At 35.6% G+C, this 19566-nt stretch overlaps 2 long non-coding RNA genes across 3 annotated transcripts; both read right to left on the minus strand.

The window, feature by feature from the left end:
* Positions 1-4185: 4185 nt before the first annotated feature.
* On the minus strand, positions 4186-6646 carry LOC138315390 (uncharacterized). The gene is made up of 2 exons (XR_011207490.1): positions 6544-6646; positions 4186-6101 (listed from the first exon to the last, which is right to left on the minus strand). It is a non-coding gene; the product is annotated as an uncharacterized lncRNA (long non-coding RNA).
* On the minus strand, positions 6647-19486 carry LOC138315391 (uncharacterized). 2 transcript variants are annotated; one of them, XR_011207492.1, is made up of 6 exons: positions 19378-19486; positions 15970-16186; positions 13134-13419; positions 12240-12377; positions 9676-10136; positions 6647-6670 (listed from the first exon to the last, which is right to left on the minus strand). It is a non-coding gene; the product is annotated as an uncharacterized lncRNA (long non-coding RNA). The 2 variants fall into 2 exon arrangements; XR_011207491.1 differs by having other exon boundaries at positions 13134-16186.
* Between the last annotated feature and the right edge of the window lie 80 nt (positions 19487-19566).

The raw sequence follows: 19566 nt of genomic DNA on the forward strand, positions 1-19566 counted from the left end.
CGATTCCAGGCAAATCGGACAAGTAGTTAATTTTATCTATATGCAGTTCAATTTTGAACAATGAAAGTTAATTTTATCTATAAGCAGTTCAATTTTGAACAATGAAAGGCTGCGGCGGCCATCTTGAATGCTGGTCAGAAAAAATTAAATCGGTTGACACATCTTCAGGTCACCAGAAATTACTTCACAAAATTCCATGACGATCGATTTGAGAAAATGGTCGGACAGAGTCGTGACAGAAAAAGAAGAAGAATAATAAGAAACGGAGCAAACAAAATAAGCTCCCCACTCCGTTGAGGGGACTTAAATATAATTTCTAGCCAAAAAATTCGGTGGGGAAGATTTTTTGTCTGGGATAATTTTCAGGTCTGGGATACTGCGTACACGAATGTGAATCCTGTGATTTCTTGCCATTTGTTGGTGAGAATGTGGTGTTTGTTAGTGAGAATGTGGTGTCTCCTCTTCACTTTGTGGAACATCATTTCATTGTGTTATTTTCAAAATTTCATTATTTTTTGTTTATTTTTTTTTGTTCTCTTGTATCTGTGCTTCTGCATTATAAGTTAAATAAGCTCCTCAAAACAGCTTTTTTCTTATGATAGATAGAATCAGTTAAAGGCTTGCAAAAAAAAAAAATGAAAATTTGTCTCGTATCGTAAATATCTAAGTGTTCATTAACTGAAACAAGAACAGTAACTCCTAATAAAATATTGGAATCACAATAAAATACGGTGTAGGTTTCTGTCACCTTTAGATCTATTCATTGATAGTCAACAAAATTACGGCAGAGTATATTTTGCTTTGCTGAATCATTTTTTCTTTGAAAATATCAATTGTGATATGATGGTAAATTATAGATGTTATTAATGAACGGTAGTCTATTCTTGTCTACTTGTTATGGTTAAACATTAAACATTGTCTTCTTTCAAGGATGTACAAACATATATTATATGTATTTTAAGCATGTATATTTACTTATAGTCCGCTAAAACCTGCCAATATTATTAGGCTTTTTTTTTTTAATATATTAGGCAAAAAAATCAATAAAAAAGCCTAACAACAAAGGCAGGTTTAGCTGACTAATTTACTTACAGCTTCCAAGATATGTTTTGAGACTATGGAGATGACTATATAAGTGGAGATATCGATAAATTACAAATGATCAGGTGTTGAGAGCAGATACACATATCAAAACTAGTTAACTCTGCCATAATGTGCAAGAGAAATCTTAACTTAAAGACAAATTAAGTTTGAAAATAACCCTTTAACAAATATAGATGCTGTGACCATATAGCTAATTTAACGTTTCCTTGTAAGTTATTAGCCTGACAACATAATGTTAGGGGTCACATTCCGGTGACCTTTCGAATTGTCCAATCAAATGATTGTGCTTTCAGAATCTTGGAAGTGAATTTCAGGGGAAAAACAGTTTGAAAGAGCCGTTAAAGAATCATTTTCCTTCGGCACTTTCTGTAAACGAAAAAAAATGTTTACGAACAGTGTCGAAAGTTCCCTATTGAATTATTTTCGTGTGCGTAATCACCACCCCCGAAGAGCTCAACAAACTATGTGGATATATATGACTGGGAAGAAATGTTTCCATTTGATGTTTCTCCATTATTTTGTAGGTATAGACGTACAGGTGGTATAATGCTCGCCAGAACGAACAGCGATCTCTATGCATTATCCAATTATTTACATTTTGAAAATTATATATTTAATTGCCTAAGTCTTCAAATTGGTTAACTTGAGCATTGAAGTTGACAATTGAATTTTTTTCAGAATTTTTTTTAAGGTTGGGTGTAAAGATGGTTTTCAAGCTATGTTAAAAATCCAGTAGAAATTGCCCACACCCTGAACTTTTTATATTGAATGTACTACCAGTTGTCCCTCTAAATTAACACTACTTATTCTTTTAGGATTTCACTAAAATTAAAAAAGGTCTGAAAATCATTGTGTTCATTTTCATTAGAACTGCACAAAAATGCAAAATAGGTCATATTCATAAATTATTTAGGTATTCTACTTTACATATCTGAGCCATTTCTTTCACATTTTTTTAAAACCGAAACTATTGTAATAATTTTTGCAAAAAAAAAATACGTTTTTGGGGGGGAAAACGAAAATGAAACCTTGCTTTTTGCCATCTCATTTCACTCTGTTAAAGAATGTGTTCACAATTTCTCAGGACATTTTCTATCTGTATGTGGAAATTTGTTTCGAAATGAAAATGCTGGGAAACCGTTTTTGGGCGACTTGAAAATATTGAGTAGAGTTAGCTACGGATCACTTCTCTGTATGTATACCTAGATACACATTTCCAGTTTAAGATTCGAAAGTTCGATTTTTAAGTTAAAATTTGTGTATAGTTATAATTTTACATGCTAAATATAATGGTAACACCAAATATTTGTTGCCATGGTAACAAAGAAGTCTTTTGATTATCTTAAATTTAAATTGTCAGAATTAAGAGAAATTGTTATTTAGTGGTCATGAGGTATGCTGAATAACATGGTATCATTTTCAAAAAGATAGGTTACCATGGAAACAAAATGGAGGCCTCATTTTGGTTGCAATTTAGATGTTATCAGATATACAATTGCAAGTGAAATTTGATATAAGGTGTTTGAAGTACGTATTCGACCCAATAAGCATTAATATCCCTTTAAGGGCCCCTCCCCCTTTTTGAGGCCTCCGTTTCAATTGCCCAGGCATAAATAAAGACAAAAAAACTACACAAAACTGAAGATTTGCAATAATTTTGTCTTAATAGCACCTTTTCATTTTTTAAAACGCCCTGGGCACTTATTGGGTCAATATGGTATGCTAAATAAGATACTTAGCAGTTTTGAAATACTTTTTTGCCATGGTAACGAATTTAATGTCCCATATTGGTTAAATTCAAGATTGTAACAAATTTCATTTAGAAATCTTTTTCTTTTCCGCTCTTTAATCTAAATATTTTTAATTCAATTTGAAAAAAGTTTTATCGACAAAGAGGAATAGATAATCTTTTGAGTTTAAATAGCTAATGAATACAGGTTTTCCCAAATATTTGATTTCTGATATTTAAAAAAACATATCTAGTTAAGCATTTTTTATACTGTTAGGGAAAATACAATAATAAAAATGCACTTATTTTAGTGTATTAATATGTTAGTTTACATAATTCTATCACTAATTGTCGTTTTATTAGGGTACCTATGGTCAAGTTTGAATTTAATGTCGCCTAGAGCAAATGTTGACTTTTTAGAAAAAATCTCATTGGTTACATTTCAGCATTTGAAAAGCTACTTTCCCGGATATTTTGAAAAAGTATCTGCTTAAAGATCATACCTTAACATCTATCCCGGTCAAAAATTTGAAATACTTTGCTTGAAAAACAATTTGTAGTCAAGCTAATTACTAAATAAATTAAAAATGGATATAAAATAAAGAATGAAACTATTTGCATTAGCAAAAATATTTTAAAAATCAAAAATGTTCAAAAGGTAGATACAAGGGGACCCCTCGACACATACCCAGAATAATGTTAGAAATTATCATTTTAGGCCCTTTATTCCTTTTTAAAAAGGCAAAACAGATAAAAATCTCACATAAAGGAGAAATATACCTAAACCTTTAACACTGTAATATCTGAATGAATCCCACCTTTAAAGTGAATAGTCGGTAAAGAAAACCAGTCTAAATCACAGGCACACAAACTTTTCATTTCAAAATATTTTATATATGCCCTCTCCACATGATTACATGTATGTATTGTGTATAGAAACATATTTTAAGAGCATAACTTTAAAAGCATATTTGCACTGGACTGGATCTACAAAATTAATGTATTTTTGTTTTAATAAAGATTTTATTATAAATTAACTTCTTCCATGGAAATTGATTTTGACACGAAACTTTTTTTTCTATATACCATAAGAAATTATACTGGATATATTAACACTATTCTTACAGACTTTAGCCTATAGACTAATCATCTTAAGAATGTCGTATCAATATTATACTGGATCCTTATAAGCAATGTCTTTCATGATCAGATACAAATTAAATACTGGACAAAGACGTTACTCCAACAGTGTAGACAAGATATGTTTGTTCTGCTTCAAAACTTATCCGTACATAATTATTTCGTTTCTGAATACATTGTATTTCCTTTGAAATAAGAACACAAGACTGATATTCTTTTGAAGACTGTATTATTTTGATGCCGGACAGGTATTAGTGGACGCGTAAAATGTGCTTATCTAAGTCCTAAAATGACCTTTTGTGAAACCAAGCGAGCCACCCAACCTGAAAAATCCTGCAGTGCAGGTTAGCAGGAGGTGCACCAGCACTCAATGCTTAAGATTTCAAATACTGGATTTAAGAAGGCTGTGGAAACGAATGACCGAATAAGATACTAAAGTCTTTATTGAACAGTCTTAAAATGAGTGGCACGTATATACACTGTAACCTCCAAAATTGGACATCACCGTATCGTTAGGTCCAATATATGCTGGTCCTCCAGGATCCTACACAAAGACTAGAACACTGCAACTTATATACACAGAAATCATTCCAAATTCTACAACAGAAAAAACATCATTAGTTCCTGCACAAATTATTTATAAACAAAACTTTTTTGTTATTTATAATTAAATCCCAATAGGTTATGATTTCACTTGCTACAAATAGAGACACAAAAATCACAAAAACTCTGATTTATGCTGTGATGTGACTGGAAACGATTTGTACTTGATAGAATTAGGAAACAAGTAATAAAATGTTGAAATTTTGAAACAAAATAATAAGCTTCATGGAATAAGAGACAGTAGATCAACAAAATATTTTGTAATTTATAACATTTAGATTTTGTACAAAATTATTGTGGAGACAGTACCAATTGCACAAAATAGTTAAATTATGAAAGAGACCCAGAGAATATGTACCACTGAAATTCCTATTACAAATACTGTTCTAGTACTGTATGGAACCTGCCTCAAAATTCTCACTCATTGCTCATATACATTAATTTATTCAATTATTTTATTTAGATGGTCATAATAGCTCAAGCCGGTATTTGAAGAAGAATAAAATTTGAAAATTTAATTCCAATATTTTCAATTAATTTTATTTGTTTTCAATTAACTTACTTTATCTTATTAAACTTAAGATTATTCATTAAATAATACAATTTTGAATTTTTGGTAATATTATTAACTAAAGAATATAAACAATTTTGAATTACATATATGTAATGGGAATATCATTAACTAAAGAATATAGGAGAGAAGTCCTTTGAGTGAGAATGTGAATTAGTAGTTTTAATGATAGGGTCAGTTCGTACGCGCCTCCCATGTCAGTCCTGTCTAGTCGTTTGCGTCCTGTCATTTGGGAGGTTTTTCGTCAATGTCTGGTAGAGTTAGTATAAAGATTAAAGAACCTTGCTTTTCTATATTCTTCAATTGAATACTATAAATCGAATTTGGAAAACAAATTACACAGAAAATGGCATGATATCAGATAGTTTGTTTACTCCAATGGCTATCTTTACTAAAAAATAGATTTTGCATAACAGATTATGAAGGGCATTTGGAAGGTTATAAGAATTATTTTCAAAATCATACTGGTTAATGCAAGAGCTAAAAATGACCCTACTGGTTCCTCTAGGCTAAAACATAACGTTAACAAACATTTCATAATTATATAATTTAAAATTCTGAATTATTTGGAAAATACTACTACCAGTACATGTAGTTCGAAAATGGAAAATAAAAATTTTATCTTCTGTAATATTGATATGATTATTACTTGAACCTAGCTGTGGATAGGACATAGATCAGCCAACCAAACAACTAAAATCTTTAAAATGCAGTGATACAGATACTCTGGATCTCTTGTTCCTTACTTGACAAAGTATTAATAAAATTTCAATATAAGGTGAGTTTTTTTTTAAATAATGGTAAATAGAAATGATTTGACTAAAAAGCTACAGGAAAATACTTTCCTTAATTGCCTTATTATCCCTCCATTTGACAAAGGATCTGACAACATCCTATTAGGGTCACGTTCTGATGACCTTTCGAATTGGCCAATCAAATTTTGAAAGTCTCTCCCTTTACCAAGTGAAGAGAAAATTCAGATCCCTATATAAAAACTGCAGTTTAATTTTACAATATAACTTTTCATGGGAGTTTTACAGTAAATGATTACAGAAGAAAGATTTAGAAGATTTTAGAATTGTCTGTGTTATAAATATTTACGATATGTTCTCCGTCTACAATAACTAACCTAACAGATTGTGAATGTATATTACTAACAAAGTTAATTATTCACCAAGGACTTGATTAGTCATTTGTCATTAAAACTACAATCTGACTGAATGTTATATACAAAAGATGTACTTAAAACTACATGTTTAATAACAATTGCAAATTGTTTTGCAACATATTTTTCTCATGATTTTAATTTTGCATATTATGCCTTTATTATATAAACATTATAATAATGAGATGTTGTAATCTTCAGTTTTGAGGAAATAAAGACTATTATTATTACCTGAATGGAGCTGGTAGTTGTCTCTATCTTGGTAGTTGTCTCTATCCTGGTGGGTGTCTCCATCATGGTAGTTGTCTCTATCCTGGTGGTTGTCTCTATCATGCTCTATCCTGATGGGTGCCTCTATCTTATAAAACAAATAAATCAAAATTTTAATAATTTGGAAAATCATTTTTATTACAGTATTAACAAAAGAGCTCACATCTTCATTTGGCACTGGAAGCTGACTCATGCCAACTTGCCAGCTTTGATTTGTGGACTTTGGTCACAGGTGCCCCATTGGTAATCCAGGCAGGCTTTTTGTGATGACAGTTCCATTTTCTGATTGAAGAACCAAGGTTCTACAGCAATCGCACAGTCAAATCAATGCAGTTGTCCCCAACAGCACAGCACTACCCATTTAAGTTTCCACATTAACTATAAGTCGGAAAGGTTGCCGATAATTATGGGGACGGATTACTTATTTTCTGTCTTTCCGTCAAGAAAAGCAACCCCGCCCTAAACCGGTACACTCTAGTTTTTGTTTATTCTTTTGGAGTGGAGCATCGCTGTTAGTGACAAAAGCGGTGAGTTTGCCTGTGATTGTCATAGAACCATTCTTCAATCAAATGAAATGGCCATCAATAAGCCTGCCTGGATTATCGCCGTGACAATGATGATCGAGTGGGCTTTTTCTGATGGCGGTTCATTTTTTTATTGAAGGGCGAAAGCTCTTCTGCAATCGCACAATTAATTCAATGCAGTTGTTACCTACAGTGCAGCACTACCCTTAAAGTGTCCACATGAACTATAAGTCGGAAAGGTTGCCAATAATTGCGGGGACAGATTACTCATTTTCTTTCTTTCCGTCTAGAACAGTAATCCCACCCTAAATCGGTACACCCTAGTTCATGTGGACGCTTTCGGAGTGGTACACCACTGTTGATGACAAAAACAATGAAATTGACTATGTGATTATCTTTGAACTTCCGTTCTTCAGAAAATTGAACTGCCATCACCGAGCCCGACTGGATTATCATTGTGGCATATGTGACCAAAGCTTTAGTCACAAGTCAAACCTAATGGCCAATCTAAGTGGAAAATAAAGAGGCAAAAATGACAACACAACATTTATTTGATGCGATAATTTTCTATGTCACAAGAAAAGGCATCAATAGGTAGGAGGGGTCCCCTGTCTAACAGAAGAAGCAGCAATGTCATCTTTGCTTGAGAGAATACATGTGGCCTTATGACTTTAAAGTGAAATCTTAAGACACAAACATTAACATATATATAGTGACAAATTACATGCTTTGAAGCAGACAATATTGATACATTCAACCAGCAGCAGCGTTAGCACAACCCTTTCATATCTAACCCTCATACTAAAAAAAACATAGATCACATGTTTGAGTAAACATAATATTACTTTAAAAGATGTATCATATGTACCGTATTAGACCCAATAAGTACCCAAGGCGTTTAAAAAGTTGAAAAAGTGAAAAGGTGCTTAATAAGATGAAATTATAGTTATGTGTTGTCTTGGTCTTTATTTATATTGAAATTTAAGGCATCAAAAAGAGGAAGGGGTGCTTATAGGGACAGTAAATATTTATTTTGTTCAAGGATGCGCTTTATGGTTTCTTAGACATTTATTTATGTATATTTTGGATGGTAATCATGGCAGCTAAACCTGCAAGATCAGAAAATTTGCATTACAATTAAAGGCCCACTACCTCTCCGAAACGACTTTTAACTTTTGAAATGAAATGTTTATTTTCATAACTCGGGTTGTCTTATGTTTCCCGCTGTCATCCTAATTACCGCATATTAGTTGCCTATCACTGGCCAGATGGCAAACCAGTGAAATGAATCTTCACTGTTAACACAAATTACAGAAGGAATCTTCCATTTTTTGGCTTTGTAACCTCATCTTAGGCCATCAATATACATTTTCTGATGTTATTGTTGTTTTCAAAAATATTAAATTTTTTGTTTCGGAAAGGTAGTGGGCCTTTAAATCATAGATGTACTACATAGTTCGAATACAACAATTTAAAATACATGTTCTTAATAACAGTTTTGTAAAACTGACAGATTTGGCCAAACAGGGCCCAAACCATACATAGTCATTTGTTAGAAGTCAATTGTTGATGGCTGGACACTGGACACCGGGGTATCACATAAGCTCAGCTTGGTCCTTCGGAGATGGCTGGACACTGGACACCGGGGTATCACATAAGCTCAGCTTGGTCCTTCGGAGAACCATCTGCAGAACTCTATTACTAGTATCGATTTAAAGGTGTTACCAATTGCCTCACCTCTCCCCTTCACCAAGGATGTTTAAGGCCAATTTTGGTTAAAGAGGACTTGATGTGTATGTCGTTGTAAAGTCGGAACTGGTCAAACTAGCATTCCTAGTACATGCTATTAACACTACTGACTAGTAAAGATAATGGCATAGTAATAACATATACCTTGTGGACTTACTAAACTGATACGGTATGTACAATATTTTTGTTTATTTTGCCAAAATTTACAAACAACACAACGTTCTTCAAGTAAACAGTATACAGTTGTTTTATGCCTTATCAGTCAACAGTCAAAACTCTTTTTCCCCCGAGGGGTTGGTCCCAACATGGAGGGGGAAATAGTTTTGACTGTTGACTGATAAGGCACGAAACAAATGTTTTGTTACCTGATCTTAAACTAATCACACCTTCTGGCGAGAAAGACTTTTGTTGAAAGAATACCTGGGTCCAGCTCGCCAGTGTTTATGATTTCAACAATTGATTATGACTATGATAAGAATTAAGCACATACAAATGTTCCTTACTGGTCAACTGTCAAACTACTGACCGGTCAATAGTTTCTGAGGATAAGCCTGATCGCATATAATTTTTTTATAAACTTGGTTATATTCAAGTATACCCAAGAAGGGATATGTAGGCTCACAAAATATCACTAGCTTAAACAGGGTAATAAACCTTAATGGACAAAAGAACATTTGGACACACTGGACCACAGATAAAAGGCGATTTGAACAGTTCACCATCTGATGATGGTGGGCAAAATGCACATGAGCAATAAAACTGCAGTTTAATTTTACAATTCAAATTCAAACTTTTCATTTGAGTTTAACAGTAAATGTACCTGAATGGAATTGCAGCTGCTGATCACTCATAGTCACTTAATTTTTCCAGGAATGTCTGTCATCTGATGGTTGTCTCTATCTTGATGGTTGTCGCTACCCTGATGGGTGTCACGATCCTTATGGGTGTCACGATCCTGATGGTTGTCGCTATATCCTGATGGTTGTCGCTATATCCTGATGGTTGTCGCTATATCCTGATGGTTGTCGCTATATCCTGATGGTTGTCACTATCCTGATGGTTGTCGCTATATCCTGATGGTTGTCGCTATATCCTGATGGTTGTCGCTATATCCTGATGGTTGTCGCTATATCCTGATGGTTGTCGCTATATCCTGATGGTTGTCGCTATATCCTGATGGTTGTCGCTATATCCTGATGGTTGTCGCTACCCTGATGGGTGTCACGATCCTTATGGTTGTCACTATCCTGATGGGTGTCAATATCCTGATATATGCTGGAGCTGTTATTCGGGTCAAAATAGATATATAATTAGTATGGTTGAAAACATGATATAATAAACAAGAGGCCAAAAGGGCCTGTATTGCTCATCTTGTTAAGTACATGTAATACACATATGTAGAAAAATTGACCCCATAATTTGTTTAACATTGAATCTTCACCATATCAAGATGCTATCAAGAACATATGAATATGAGTTACGGTATTTAACGCTAAGAAGTTGTTTATATGGAAATCACAGCCCAACCATTTGTACCCCATAAGGATGTGACCAGCCAAATTTTGTGAAGTTCCGACCAGCTGTTATGAAGAAGAAGTCAAGGTACTCCAACAATGACAGAGGTATAGCACGACGAGACACTTTTGGAACATTATGTCGTGTCTAACCTCTAACTTCCGATAGGTCATTTACCCAATGTTTGGGGTAACATTTTCAAAGTTTGGATTGTGACAATATAAAACGTTTAAATCATATTTAAATAGTCATCAATGTCTAATACCTACCTCTTTTTCATAAATCAACAAGTATTTTGATAAAATCAGCCCTAAAATCGATCTAAAACAAATATTTACATCTCCTAACGTAAACTTTCATGATCCAGACAAAACTTCATGTTAATAGCGATCCGGCCGGTAAATAGAAAAAACGAATTGCAAAGTCCCCAAAACGCTTGATCTGCCTAAACTTTTACTTGCATTCTGCCCGCTTGAATTCACGTTCCGTTTTTTGTAGTAACCAGCCGCCATATTTAAAACTAGGTCAAAATGTTACGGAAAGGATTCATCATATCTAATCCGCTAAAATACTTTTTTATGAGGCCTCAAGTTATGGTTTTCCTAGATAAATGGGATAATAAATACCTAAAATGTAAGTACACATCAATGTTATCACTGTTAGAACTATAAATATTGATATTATTGCACTTTATCTTCCGCCTCATCTGACATCGGAAGCTGCATCAAAGAAATAACCCTTCGGAAATGAGAGTCGACAGTCTGCAAAATAACGACTGATAAAAAAACAGCTGACCAGTCGACTCTCATGTTATGGGAGTAAAGTCAAGTTAGCTAATAAAACCAGCCAATGCATTATCTATTTATAGTTTATGTTCTATTAAAATGTTAAAATGTATATCTTTTTATTTCCCTCAAATACTTCACTTAAACATATCTTTCCTCTTCCAAAATTCCAGACCTAAATTATTTAAATATTTGATATATTTTGAAAATGAATATTTTTCTTGTAAAAGGAATTTTCGATTTTACCACACCTTTTCCAGTTGTCATAGTAATTAAAGAATTGAAACAATTTTGAAATGAAAATTTAAGTATCCAAATAAAATTTGTACCTGGACTTTTGACTTTTACTTATAACTGTAGTACATATAGGTAGTGTACTACACGGAAATGTGAACAACTGAAATAAACTTTAAGATCAGGGGAAGATAACTCATATTCTCGATCCCCACCCGACATTTTCGGAATTTGTATCAAAATATATCCAGAACTGAATATTTAAGTAAAGCAATGTTTCAGAACTGGCTAAATACTATAGATATATAACTTAGTAAACAAAACAATATCATAAAGAAATGGTTATAACATATTTAATTATGTCATATATATCTGATATAACACAGAGAAATTATGGTGCAACTAATGAAATATGAATTTTCTAAATGAGCCATTTCCAAAATTACAAATGTATACCAATTGATGTAAAAAAAAGTACGTTATTAACCTCTAAAGGATTCCAAGGTCAGATAAGATCAAATCTAGAGCAAAATTTGAACCCAAAAAGCTGGTCAGAACTAAAAAACGTGCCTAGCTATTACAAAGGAAAAGATTTTGAAAAATAAAATAAAACTTATCTTACACTCACATATTGATGTCAATTACATGATCTGGCAGTGAAAGCATTACACCAATCACATCTGACTTCTAAATCAGTCCCTTCACCAAGGACCTACAGACAGTGCAAGGGAGATAACTCCAATTTCACTCAACTATTCACTTGAAAAAATCAATACCACTGATAATGAAACCAAAGAAGTATATAAGAGTAATATATATTTATATATCTAAAAAGACAAATTATACTCACAAATTAATACTCAGGTCATTTATGGAAAGGCAACTCTGTCTGGTGTTTTCATGAGTTAACTTCCCTTGGCGGTGTCTCCAAGTTGGGAATAGGTTGTTAAAACTTGTCATCCCAAAAGATACAATTTTCAAAGCACAGCTGAAATAGAAGAAATGAATGATTAAATGACTAAAATGAATTAGTGAAAGTAGCTGATTAAATATCACAAAAAACAAAGTGTTTTATATAGATTGATTAGGTTTTCATGGTCATTAAAGGATGTATCAATTACTTGTGGGAACCCAGAGTACCCCAATAAAAACCACCGACCTACAGCTTGAACCTATAATCTATTCCTGACCGGTTTTAAACACTGAAGATTGAAAAAGAAGACTGTACTGGATGTCTTACAGAACCAAACAACACTATCCATTTGATGACTATATACATAAAATATCTTATGGGACAAGGATAAAATATCTTAGATACAGATAAATAGAATAGTAATTATGAGAAATAGATAAATACAGGGAAAGAGATAATGCCTAAAGCCTAATACATAATGTATTAGGTTTGAATAACTCCTAATCACTGTGTATCACGCGGATTCAGAGAAGTTTATTAATATCATTGAAATACACGTCCTACATTGTATTCTAAGTCAGCAGACTTCTTTAAACCCAAACCCCCTCCTCCTCTGCCAGGACCCCTAGCCCCTGTGCCATAATTGTGACAAACACATCTTCTGTATTTATCACTTTCTAGGATATTGGTTCATGTGTTTAGGTATATTAATATATGTGTAATGTGAACATTTGACCAAAATCCCCAAAATTTACATTGTCGTTATCAAGACAGGAAGGCCTCCGTATTAAAAATAACTACCAAATATATGTATAAGTACATGCAAAATACCTTCAACATTCGATTTTCAGTCAAAAATATGCAGATTGGGTTCAGGCAAATGGTGTCCAGGGACGCTGAATTTGTCATCCTATAGAGACCGCAGAACCAAATGATTTTCCATAGATGACAATGTTAACGTTTGACACTGTCCAGATTAAATGGAGTTTTCAAGTCTAGTCACCCATCATTAATTTTTGATGAAGCTCTGGTAATCACACTATCAAGGAATGCTCTCTGGTGTCAGGTCTTCATGGTCACTATCTTCATGTCTCATGGTCACTATCTTCATGGTATCCTGAAAATATGCAAAAATTTGAAATAACTATGACATCTTGACACATGATCTTTTTTCTTATTTACAAACTTTTTTCTTATTTACAAACTTTTTTTTTTATTTACAAACTTTTTTTTTTTTTTTTTTGGTTTTTTTTTTTTTTTTTTTTTTTTTTTTTTTTTTTTTTTTTTTGTTTTTTTTTTTTTTTTTTTTTTTTTTTTTTTTTTTTTTTTTTTTTTCATAAAAACATATTTTAATACCCCAGAACATTTGAAGGCTGCCAAGGTTGGGGCCTTGGGGTCAGCCTTTTAGATATAAACAGATGTCCCCTCGCAGGGGGGGCTTTCATTCAACACACAATGCTTTCTTTCTTTGTCTTTCTTTCACTCTCTCTTTCTCTCTTTCTTTCACTCTCTCTTTCTTTCTCTCTCTCTCCCTTTCTTTCTCTCTCTCTTACTCTCTCTTTCTTTCTTACACTCTCTCTGGATTTCTCTTTCTCTCTCTCTCTCCTTCTTTCTTTCTTTCTTTCTTTCTTCATGTATTTAAATACATGTGGCACTTTTATACTTTCATTCCTTTTTTTTACATACAATTTAATTCTACCATGTCTCTTCCTGTTGTCCAAGATTTAGATGGCTGTGGGTGGGAGTGGAATTTGCCAGTGGCGATGGGGGGGGGGGGGGGGTTAGAAGGGCAATTGGAAAATATTTACTATAATTTAACATAATTTATCAGGTTGACCCCAATGGTCAGGATAAAGATCATGCTTTATCCGTTGTTTTTTCATGGGAAGGGGAAGGTTGAGAGAAGGGGGGAAGTGGGGGGGGGGGGGGGGGGGGAGGTGGTAAAAGGGCAAATGGAAAATATTTACTATAATTTAACATGATAATTTATTAGGTTGACCCCAATGGTCAGGATAAAGATCATGCTTTATCCATTGTTTTTTCATGGGAAGGGGAAGGTTGAGAGAAGGGGGGAGGTGGGGGGGGGGGGGGAGGCGGTAAAAGGGCAAATGGAAAATATTTACTATAATTTAACATGATAATTTATTAGGTTGACCCCAATGGTCAGGATAAAGATCATGCTTTATCCATTGTTTTTTCATGGGAAGGGGGAGGATGGGGAGGGGGGAGGTGGGGGGGAGGAGGTAGAAGGGCAAATAGAAAATATTTACTATACTTAACATGATAATTTATTAGGTTGACCCCAATGGTCAAGATAAAGATCATGCTTTATCCGTTGTTTGTCATATCCTGTTTTTAAACTAAATTTTGAACACATTTTGAACTTCTACCAATGTAATTTGCTAAAACATGTCTGATATCATCCGACATGGTCCTTATCAAGAGTTATTATTCTTCAATTTTATCCGAGACCCAAAATGGCCACCAATTCCGTCATATTGAAAACGGATTTTGAACTTCTCAAGTTCTACAAGAGCAATTTAGCTGAAAATTGTGGGAAATGATCCATATATGGTCCCGACCAAGTATTGTTATTTTGCAGGTCAATCAGAAATCCAAAATGGCCACTACAGCATCCATATCTAAAATATTTTAAACTACGAAATGATCCTGACATGGTTTGGAACATATGTTGTTATTTTGGGAATTAATCTAAAAAAACAAAGATGCCCACTTTGACCCCCATCTTATAAGCAAACTTTGAACTTCTTCTCAAGTTCTATCAATGCAATTAAGCTAATGATCCTGAAATGGACCCAACCAAGTGTTCTCTAAAACACATTTTGAACTTCGAGGGGTGCCAAGATTGTCCGATGACCATTAATTAGGGCCATTCATTTTTTTTTACAAAAAATTCAAATCCCATGTGGGGTAGTTGCCAGGTACTAGCCGCTGGCTGGGGTTTTCTCTCGGTCCAACTTTGACCCTGGCATGTACATGTACATACATTTATGGCTATTAATAAGACATAAAACAAATCAATTATTTACATTTTTTTAACAGGTCAACTGAGAGTGTACAGAAAGTAGTGGTTAGAATGTTAAATACTAAATGTGTGCTGTGTTTGTGCTGGGGTTGGTGGGTTGGGTAATGTGAGTATTGTTAGGGGCAGGGACAAAAAAAAAACCTATTAACTACTTTCTGTACACTTCAGTTGAGTCAAATCCAAAATTGTACACAAGTACTGATTGTAATGGGAACCATTACACATCTACCTCAAACAACTGCACAGTCTTATCACTGCATGTATTCATTGTTATCATTTTTATCTTCTTCTAGCAACTCATAAATTTTGACCAGTCAGAGGCCTTCGGTTATCACAGTATCCAAAAACATAGGAATGCTGTTCCGCATCCCTTTAAACCCCCCATTTACCAATGTAGACCAAAATCGGAGACTAAATCTAAGAACAGAAAGTGGACCTGGAAGCCATCTTGGAATTTCTATCACGAAAAACCCTTTAGCACACTCCCACGAGTATGTCTGTCAAGTTTCTCAAAACCCTTATGTACCTCAAACAACCCTTGTGTCACTGCATGTGGTTTAATTAACAGGGTATAGATTTTTGGGTGAGGGATTGGGATTGGGACGATTGTTGAGGGGTTACCACTTCCTCAAGCGACATCAGTCCATGGACTTTACAAGGATATTACAGTACATCACATGATGTAATCCTTGTGCCAAGCTGGTGCCCTCCTCACACGGCCAGACCTACGGACAGACACAGGGGCCGGAGCGGGTGGTGTGGCTGGCTCATCATCGACATCTGCAAGGCTAAGGCTATCCTCCCCTCGGCAGTCGAGCGTAGCAGCAAAGTACACAACCTGCAAGAACACAAGCTACATTTCAGTAAACAAATAAAAGTGCATAATGCACAGTATTTGGTAGATATTCAAGTTAGAATCTGGCCTAACCAATGATCAGATATGTTGATGTGCATATGGTTAACCGATATCCTTATATACATATTTATATATAAATTATAATTAATCTACCCAACGGCCAAAAATATTATTTACTTATTTGTATATCACATTGTATGACTGTTATATATATATTTTGTGATCCCGAGTGCTGAATATCCATAATTCTTCCGGTATCCATACAGTACAGTGCCAGATATTTAGATAGTGTATATACTACCTATAAGTCTCTGACAGTGTATATGAACTTCGGCTATTTTTTATAATATATTTTAAACAAGAGTCCAACTCTTCGCCTACTTTACAATAATATCAAATTACATTGGTGCCAAGTCAATCTAATTAAAACACAGATTCTTAAAATCACTCTGTTACATAAATGAAAACTGAAAAGTCACTTCTCAGTTTCTAGAAGCTGGACATTTGGACAATTCTGATGGTCACCAGAAGGTCACCCCTAATGGATTGTTGCCAGATCCTGTACAGTATTCAACCCAATAAGGCGTTAAAAAATTTTAACAAGAGGCCCAGAGGGCCTGTATCGCTCACCTGGTTTGTAATGCCAAGTAATGTTCTGAATACAGGTTCATTGTTTCTTTTCTGAAGGAATTTGAATATTTACCTCTAAATCCCCTATTGGGCCCCACCCCTCCTGCCCCAGGGGGTCAGAGCCAAAATTTATACAAGTTCTGTTCCCCTTCCACCAAGGATGTTTGTGGCCAAATTTGGTTACATTCCATGGAGAACTCTATGACTAGTAGCGATTTAAAGGATTTACCTCTATTTCCCCTATTGGGCCCCACCCCTCCTGCCCCGGGGGTCAGAGCCAAAATTTATACAAGTTCTTGTTCCCCTTCCCTCAAGGATGTTTGTGGCCAAATTTGGTTACATTCCATGCAGAACTCTAGGACAAGTAGCGATTTATAGGATTTACCTCTATTTCCCCTATTGGGCCCCGCCCCTCCTGCCCCCGGGGGGTCAGAGCCAAAATTTATACAAACTCTGTTCTTATTCCCCCAAGGATGTTTCTGGCCAAATTTGGTTACATTCCATGCAGAACTCTATGACTAGTAGCGATTTAAAGGATTTACCTCTATTTCCCCTATTGGGCCCCACCCCTCCTGCCCCGGGGGTCAGAGCCAAAATTTATACAAGTTCTGTTCCCCTTCCCCCAAGGATGTTTGTGGCCAAATTTGGTTACATTCCTTGGTTACATTCCATGCAGAACTCTAGGACAAGTAGCGATTTATAGAATTTACCTCTATTTCCCCTATTTGGCCCAGCCCCTCCTGCCCCCGGGGGTCAGAGCCAAAATTTATACAAACTCTGTTCTTATTCCCCCAAGGATGTTTCTGGCCAAATTTGGTTACATTCCATGCAGAACTCTAGGACTAGTAGCGATTTAAAGGATTTACCTCTATTTCCCCTATTGGGTTCCACCCCTCCTGCCCCGGGGGTCAGAGCCAAAATTTATACAAGTTCTGTTTCCCCTTCCCCCAAGGATGTTTGTGGCCAAATTTGGTTACATTCCTTGGTTACATTCCATGCAGAACTCTAGAACAAGTAGCGATTTATAGAATTTACCTCTATTTCCCCTATTGGGCCCCGCCCCTCCTGCCCCCGGGGGGGTCAGAGCCAAAATTTATACAAACTCTGTTCTTATTCCCCCAAGGATGTTTCTGGCCAAATTTGGTTACATTCCATGCAGAACTCTATGACTAGTAGCGATTTAAAGGATTTACCTCTATTTCCCCTATTGGGCCCCACCCCTCCTGCCCCGGGGGTCAGAGCCAAAATTTATACAAGTTCTGTTCCCCTTCCCCCAAGGATGTTTGTGGCCAAATTTGGTTACATTCCATGCAGAACTCTAGGACAAGTAGCGATTTATAGGATTTACCTCTATTTCCCCTATTGGGCCCCGCCCCTCCTGCCCCCGGGGGGTCAGAGCCAAAATTTATACAAACTCTGTTCTTATTCCCCCAAGGATGTTTCTGGCCAAATTTGGTTACATTCCATGCAGAACTCTATGACTAGTAGCGATTTAAAGGATTTACCTCTATTTCCCCTATTGGGCCCCGCCCCTCCTGCCCCGGGGGTCAGAGCCAAAATTTATACAAGTTCTGTTCCCCTTCCCCCAAGGATGTTTGTGGCCAAATTTGGTTACATTCCATGCAGAACTCTAGGACAAGTAGCGATTTATAGGATTTACCTCTATTTCCCCTATTGGGCCCCGCCCCTCCTGCCCCCGGGGGGTCAGAGCCAAAATTTATACAAACTCTGTTCTTATTCCCCCAAGGATGTTTCTGGCCAAATTTGGTTACATTCCATGCAGAACTCTATGACTAGTAGCGATTTAAAGGATTTACCTCTATTTCCCCTATTGGGCCCCACCCCTCCTGCCCCGGGAGTCAGAGCCAAAATTTATACAAGTTCTGTTCCCCTTCCCCCAAGGATGTTTGTGGCCAAATTTGGTTACATTCCATGCAGAACTCTAGGACAAGTAGCGTTTTATAGGATTTACCTCTATTTCCCCTATTGGGCCCCGCCCCTCCTGTCCCCGGGGGGTCAGAGCCAAAATTTATACAAGTTCTGTTCCCCTTCCCCCAAGGATGTTTGTGGCCAAATTTGGTTACATTCCATGCAGAACTCTAGGACTAGTAGCGATTTAGGAAATGTTGACGGACGACGACGGATGAGGACGCCGATGGACGACGCGCCATGACACAAGCTCACCGGCCCTTCGGGCCAGGCAAGCTTAAAATGAAAAGGTGCTAATAATAAGATGATATTATTGAAAATCTAAACAGTTTTGTATATATATAGTTCTGGTCTTTTTTTATGCCTGGGCAATTGAAATATAGGCCTCAAAAAGAGGGAGGGCGCTTATAGGGACATAAGCGCTTATTGGGTTGAATACGGTAATAAGGAGAGTTCAATTATAGTGTGAAAACTGTTATGGTTTATGTACATGTATGTACCCAATCTGACTATGCTTTAAAGAAGACAACATTATCTGTCTAGAAATCTTTCTAGCTACAATATTACAGCTTAATAATGCATTCTACACTTAGCGTTAAAATGTAACATCTTACCACGGCCTCCGACAGAGACAGACGCTGGCCAGCCGCAACAGCAATCGACGTTGCTACCCGACTAACCAAGCTAAGGCCACGGAAGGACACAGCCTACAAGATCAAGAGAGACAAAATTTCAGTAAACAAGTTAAGTTACATAATACACAATATTCTGCAGATATTCAAGTAAAAATCTGGTCGAACAAA

The sequence above is a fragment of the Argopecten irradians genome, chromosome 2 (genome assembly GCF_041381155.1).
Source record: "Argopecten irradians isolate NY chromosome 2, Ai_NY, whole genome shotgun sequence".
NCBI classification, from domain to species: domain Eukaryota; kingdom Metazoa; phylum Mollusca; class Bivalvia; order Pectinida; family Pectinidae; genus Argopecten; species Argopecten irradians.